This window comes from Haliotis rufescens, unplaced genomic scaffold (assembly GCF_023055435.1).
Source record: "Haliotis rufescens isolate VD_foot unplaced genomic scaffold, xgHalRufe1.0.p SCAF_7, whole genome shotgun sequence".
Classification (NCBI taxonomy): Eukaryota; Metazoa; Mollusca; class Gastropoda; order Lepetellida; family Haliotidae; genus Haliotis; species Haliotis rufescens.
In genome coordinates, this window is record NW_025964361.1 from 19,733,259 (window position 1) to 19,741,309 (window position 8,051).

An 8,051-nucleotide genomic window follows, 5' to 3' on the forward strand; every position below is an offset into this window, starting at 1 on the left:
TATGTGTGTCAGGATGTATGTGTCAGCATGTGTTTCAGGATGTTTGTGTCAGCATGTGTGTCAGGATGTATGTGTCAGTTTGTGTGTCAGGATGTATGTGTCAGCATGTGTGACAGGATGTATGTGTCAGCATGTGTGTCAGGATGTATGTTTCAGCATGTGTCAGGATGTATGTGTCAGTATGTGTGTCAGTATGTGTGTCAGGATGTATGTGTCAGCATGTGCTTCAGGATGTATGTGTCAGTATGTGTGTCAGGATGTATGTGTCAGCATGTGTTTTCAGGATGTATGTGTCAGTATGTGTGTCAGGATGTATGTGTTTCAAGATGTTTGTGTCAGCATGTGTGTCAGGATGTATGTGTCAGCATGTGTGTCAGGATGTATGTGTCAGCATGTGCTTCAGGATGTATGTGTCAGCATGTGTGTCAGGATGTATGTGTCAGCATGTGTGTCAGGATGTATGTGTCAGCATGTGTTTCGGGATGTTTGTGTCAGCATGTGTGTCAGGATGTTTGTGTCAGCATGTGTGTCAGGATGTATGTGTCAGTATGTGTGTCAGGATGAATGTGTCAGCATGTGTGTCAGGATGTATGTGTCAGCATGTGTTTCAGAATGTTTGTGTCAGCACGTGTTTCAGGAAATGAACGAATAGTTGTATACATGAGTATCTTTCTCTTGCGTATATGCAAATACAAACAAGACGCATGTATTATGCACAAGATATATATATATATATATATATATATATATATATATATATATATATATATATATATATATATATATATATATATATATATATATATATATATATAGTGAGTGAGAGAGAGAGAGTGATATGCACTTTGTATTTAAATTATATACAACTAGAATGTAAAGAAAGAATTGTATTTACTATCTTCTCACAAGTTATCTCGTCCAAACAAATAGATCCTGATATGTTCATTGCAGTTTACGGAGACGAGGAAAGCATATATAGAGGTCTTTGTGTATCAATAACGCCTAGAGCGACAATAAAAAACAAGCTGGGACTCTTTCCCCGTGTCCCATGCCGTCCCCAACTGATGGTGATGAAAGACTACAATACCCTGCCACGCCCACCGTGTAAATTACGGTATGGACTTTTGATCTAGATGCATAGATTACTGACAAGATTAAACCTTTCTGAATAATATCATGTGTTGTAATCAGCTGTAAAATGTCAAGATCATGCCAATTTAAATTGTTGTCAAATTAATCTTTGATCTGTCATGTTTATTGCCATTGCAATTATGTGAAACCAAGAAACTAACAGTATTGATTTGTCAGCTGACAGGTACATGGACTACGTTTGAACTTAATTATACTTCACTCAGCAAAACATCAACAAGGAAACGTTTAAATGATGGGATGATATCGAATACGCGTGAGGGGAATTTGAAGATATTTAATGAAGACACAGTATAGAAATATATCTGAATATAAAATATATTTATGAAAAGTATGTAAATGTGAGGCCGACCAGTCGTGTAGGCAGCACACACGTGAAAGGGGCGATAGTGCCCAAATCGACTACTAATGCACCAAGTCGATGAAATAGTTTCCCATAACCTCTGTTGACCTCTGTTTCTGTAAAATACATATTCATTTTATAATTTAATTTGTCCCCAAATGAGGGATCCAAATTGCTTAACAGAATGTGTGTTCATGAACAGCTTCCACAAACTACGTGTGCATATAATGCAAATTATTTTCGTACAATATTGCTGCTCCCTGTCAAGTTCTCTCACGTACCTCTAAAAGTAATAAGGCTATTTCCATAATGCAAATTCCACATCACCGAGGGACATGCTCAATGTGCAGCACGGCATATATACATATACACAACAGAGAGGGGACAGTAAGATAACACTAATAAACATATACAGACGACATAAAGGGGGCAGAAATTAAATGATGTGAGATGCAATTCCCTATTTTGACTGTAACATATATTCACGTGTTATTTCAGGTGAACAAATGACTTGCCTTTGCATGTGTTTGTGACGGGTGCCACCGGTGGGGCAGGACCTTTTCGCGAACACCTGGTACCATCACTTAGTCTATTTGACAGTGATTCATAAACTCCTGCTCATGATGTAGTCGGAATCGTACATTCGACTCTGATTATAACAGGGATTTCTTATGAACGATGAAAGGGTTTTGCCCTCTTTATTTGTATGGATCCATATATATTAGGCAATACGGATCAGAGCCAGCTCCCTGTAATGTGATTGTAGGCTTCTGTGACCACACATTTCATAGAGGCCTTACGACAAATGATCGTAGTCCTATCTGATTCAGTTGTAGCTCTCAAAGAGGTACGATTTGAGCCCAATTTCTTTTAAAAAATGATACTAGGTGCACTTTTTTTCTTCTTGTTTTTGGGGTGGGTGGGTGGGTGGGGGGTGGGGGGTTGCAGGGAAGAGAGTTTCATAGTGAGGCACCTGCATGACAGAAGGATCGAGCACTGAAGGATTCTAGTTTGTATTTTAGTAGACAAGAGGAGTTGGTAATTTGATTGGAGATTCTGGTGGGTTTGTATTAGAGAAACAGTTCTGGTTCGCCTGATGACCAGTGCATGCTGGTTAATGCTGTTCATCGCCGACTAATAGATTGATTTAAGTACGTATTTATATCCATATATACGTCTTTGAGTGATGTAATAGTATGACAGTGACGATCCATTAATGAAAAGGAAATACAGAGAGAAACATATATATCGCGTATGTTGAATTTTACCGCGGAGTGGCGTCCAAGACGTGTCGTTACGTAAGCGTCCAAGGAACCGGTATCCTAGGGTACCTCTCTGTAATCTGCTTTTGGCTAGGGTACATTTCTGTATACAAAAACGTACCTGGGCTACATATATGTAGTACCCGTGCCGGCAACGACCCCTTCTACTTCAGGATAGACATCTACATGATGTGCAGGAAGGGACGGTATCCCAATAGGAGTGTCTACCAGCAGGCAGGATGGATGATTGGCATCCCCGAGCCATCAACCATGAGGTGAGGTACCATGTGTCACGTACCCTTGCTGAGTGTGTGAGGTCGTATCCGTTACTCACTCCAGTGTTTGACTAGTCCAGACTATTTTCGGGCCATCGCTGGGGCTAATGCTATATCTAGAAAGATTATTAATCTGTTAGTCTTGCAAACATATACTTACCACAGGAGCGATACTACAGACAAGTGTAATGAAGGCATCGTGTAGGTAGAGATCTCAAATGAAGATACACTGTGCAAAATGTGTTTAGAACAATAACTGTTGGCTTGTCAGCACCATGCCTGTAGGTGTGGGTTTCACCAAACGTATATGACATGTGACATTTTGGCTTGCCCTCAGCTGATTTGCTGTAATGTAAATGAAGTACTGCCCAAATCGACATTAAATTCAACTCTAACATATTTATACAAACATTCATAAGTCGATGATATCAGAATGAATTTTATAACTCCGAAACATAGAAATATAATGACAGAATAATAATAATAATATGAGTTTAAATATTTGCACGCAATCCAATACCATAGAGCTGTGCCGAATTTCGTTATGGTTTACAGCAAACACATGCATTTTTCAAGAGATAATTTGTTTGTCAATGGAATTGTTTGTATTGGAATTCATAAGCTATGCATATCAGACGTTAATTGCACCTGACATATACATTATTGTCCCTTTTGGGTTTCCCAGTGCTGTGGACACATAAATATACATGGTTTGCGACATATGATATGCCCCTGCTGGAGACGTCCCGTAACATTTATGGGTGCAGTGTCAGACATGTGTGTGCCTGAACTAAAATAAAAACCTGTACGGGGACATATAGTGCGGCCATTACGCGTTCGTATGATGCCTGTAATTTCAAAGCTATAAGCGTTAGCTCTAGACATGCTCCATAAAGATGCCAGTGCATGTATAGAGGCAAGTAAGAAGTGATGACAAGTAACGTAGTACCAACACTAATGTTTGGATTCATATATATCAATTTCTAGAATTCCAATTAAACAACGTTACTTATTTTGTGTGTATATATATACTGAAACGTAAAAGAAACGTCACCATGGATAGATGTATGAGAAACCTTATTTGTCCAAACACTGTAAACATACTTTGAGACATATTAAAAAGATGAAACTTGGCAAAACTAATCATCAAGGTTGAAATTAAAGTCTCAAATGTTCTTAAAGTGAATCACAACACTAGTCTCTGAGAGAATTGCATCACAAGTCGGTATCTCGTGTGTCCGCAATGTGCATTGATGACTGCCGTGCAACGTTGATGCATGGAATGGATGAGGCGGTTGATGAAGGCCATAGGCATTTGAGCCCACACTCCGAGGGACGCCTGGCGCAGTTCAACTGCTGTTGTCGGCCTTGGTCGGACGTCATTCAGCCGTCTTTGAATCTCGTCCCACAGGTACTCAATGGGATTTTAATCGGGACTGAGGGCAGGCCGCTGTATGGTTCTGATGCCATTCTGCTGAAGGAAGTCTCTTGTTGCTCTCGTAGTGTGGGCACGGGCGTCATCATGCTGAAACTCGTGTTTGCGGCGATGTTGCCAAATGAGGTATGGCGTGTGGTCTCAAGACTTGATCAATGTACCCAGCTGCTGTGACACCATTGCCTCTCCCTGGACCGATGTTCTGGAAGACCACAGGGCCGACCTTCTGTGCAAGACCAATTCCACCCCATACCATGATGCTCGGACCACCCCCCACGAATCTCTCCCAACAATACAAGCATCCAAATAACGTTTCCCACGGCGTATCTCTCTCTCTCTCTCTCTCTCTCTCTCTCTCTCTCTCTCTCTCTCTCTCTCTCTCTCTGAAGATGGCCCCGGCGATGACGTCCTCGGTGTGGCCTTTGACAGTGGAAGTGTCAATCTGACGATCCTGACGTCGTGTAGTGACCTTTGGTCTTCCACTACGTGGTCGGTCATCTGCAGTGTTGGTGGTCTGGTACCGTTGATGGAGCCTGTATATGGTCCTTACGTGGACTTGAAATGCAATGGCTACTTGCCGGGCGGTTTGTCTAGCTTGCTTGCAAGGGCTTGGTTTTCTTGTCAATCTTGGCATGTGGTAGCAATTCAATAACGAATGAATGTTATCCGATCTCGGGATGATTTTTATAGGGCAAGAAATGGGGGATCGCATGTGCATTTCAATTTACACGGAACTCACGTGCATCGGGTTACCATGGTCGTTGTCGTGATGCGTTTGGGCGATCGGTTATATTTTCATCTGCTTTTGCGGACAAGGTAATGTTAAATTTTAGAAACTTTGACAAAAATTACCCAGATATTTAAATGACAACTTTTCATGCAATGTTACTTGGGGTGACGTTCCTTTTGCGGTTCATTATAATTACATAAAATGTTGAGTAGTTGCTGTGTAACTTATAATCTGCAATACCAGTTTAACATACATGTAGCTTTTTCCAACGACTTCACACAACCCCCTGCATACATTGTTTTATGGTGCACTGCATTGGAAACACCCATCTGTGCCGAAACCTATGACTTATTGTTGCTGGGTGAAATGTTCATTTGTTTACTAATGACCAGTGTCCGTTCAGTCACACGGATCGCATTACGTTTGTGTTCCAGGTGGCATAGGTTGACCTGATGGGCCGGACAACTAAACTGACCGCTTTCAATGGTCAATCCGAGCCAGGTGCAGGGGAACAGTCAGAGATGCCAAGGAAATCTCTGTTTTCTTTAAAAGCCAAGTTCCCTTGGTGTATTACACAGTGGTCAGTTTAATGACAATCAAATGGTCAATTGTGTTTGCATGACACTTGAGTGTGATGGTCAGTGTATAGATCACAAGTCAATGACGATGAGCATTGTTTGATATGTAAATATTTTCTTTTCCATTCTGAAAGGTTACTTTTGGAAAAATGGGTATATGGGATTGTTTGGTCCATATAGAATCGGAAACAGGAAGAGTGTAAATGCGCATCTCACCTAACGTGAAACAGGCAACCAGAAAGCGTGCGTTCATTGTGTTGTGACAAAACGTTTTGCTGACCCGCACCTAGGGCAGGTGTAGAAACTATCATATTTAGTCCACTAGTCCTTATAATGATAACATATAACAAAACCCTTAAAAATGGCAAATTTCTACTGGTCCTTATGTTATATTAACTATTGGCCAGTTTGGCATGGACTACATGACTAGTGCCAATTTCTAACGCTGTAGGGTTGTGTATAGGTTTGTCGATTGTGTTTTGTATACTTCCCAGTGAACTCATGTAATCAAAACATGCGATACATTTCTCCCCTAGGCAGCAAATCTTCTATCTGATATTATATCAAGAATGGTTATCTGAGCATGAGTGAGTGAGTGAGTGATTTTCCGAGACAGACGTTTATTCTGAGCAAATAAAGCGAACTTGGGATGATTTAGTTCTCACGTGCACATCTCTATATTGACAGTAGATATCTGGATGTCATGTGAGATCTTAAATAAACAAAATAACATGTACACTTGTACAAACGTTATCAAAACGTTACTAGACTGTGCTAAAACAGTCGCCGAAACACTGCAAACTGCGAGGTCCAAATCACAACCCGTTAGTTTGAAAAGGTTGGTTCGTCACAGCGGTGGAAACAGCAGCGTTTTGAGGCCGCATTAGTCGACGCACTGTGCTATGGCGTGTCCGTGTCGCAGGTATTCGAGCCTATCGCCCCTTCCGCCGAGTGGCCTTGACCAATGAGCGTCAACGTCGAAGACTGGGAAAGGACAGTACAACGTTAAAAGATCCGTGACTGGTAGAAACTGTTTTTAAGTGACCGAAATCAGATTCTGCTTATTCCATAATGATGGCCTTGCTCGCATTTATCGTCGCAAAGAGAAGGGTTTGGGGGAATAATCGTCAGGCTGCATTCAGGCAGCTGATAAACCTATATAACCTCATCTCATCTCTGAGGCTTCAGAGGAGGGAAAAGAAATGAGCCGTTTATTGTGAGACACAAAGGTATTATCCAGTGTTTATCTCAATGCTGGTGTAAGTCAGGGATGTGTGCGAGGACCACTGTTGTTTATCGTTTATATTGTTGAAGAAATTGAGGGCAAGATGCGTCTTTGTTTCTGACGATATTTCAATATAAGTCATCATAGATTCTTTTAAACGTTATTGCAATATCTGGATTTAGACGTAAGTTTTGATCTTTGGAAGCGGGCCGTCCAAAAACAGTAGGTTATCATTTTATTTGAAGAATACGGAAATTGATAGACAATTATACGTACTTAGGTGTTATGTTTAGTAGAAACAGAAATTTCAAGCCAAAATGTTAAGCGAAGAGTGCATCTAAAACCATGTTCTGTCTTCTAAAAAACGATTCCTTTGGATTGCTTACTTAAGGTTTTTGTTTTGACGTAATGATACTACCAATATTTTTATATGGTTGTGAAAATTTGGCATACGAAAATATGAACATAATTGAAAAGACCCAGCTAAAATTCCTTAAACTAGCATTGGGTCTTAGAAATGAGACCCCCAAATGTTATGGTTTATGGAGAACAAGGTAGAATACCTTTATCATTTTATAAACGGGTAGTTAACTTTTGGCATAAACTGTGTGAACCCGGACCTGCACCGAAACTATCGACAATTATTTACAAGTTTGCTCATTTGCAATTGTTCTCCAATAATAAACAAAATGCCTTTATAAGAAATGTGAGGCAAATACTTAATTACTGTGGTCTGCCCTATGTATTTTATGACCCACAAATCGTCTCCAGCGAAGTGGCTTACTGCTCAGAAAGAAACAACTTTAAACATCAGTTTGATCAAAATTGGAGATCAGACGTCGAAGTTCAAAAGCGTATTATTATTATAAATATTTAAAAGATAGCCAGTCATTTGAAAACTTTCTTCTCCTATCTAAACATATTTATTATCCTAATCTAAAACATAGAACCTGTAACCATAATCTACCTGTCGAAGTTGGCCGTTGGCTGGGTATAGATAGAGAATTTAGGACATGTGAACTGTGTATGTCGCAAGCTATAGCCGATGAATTCC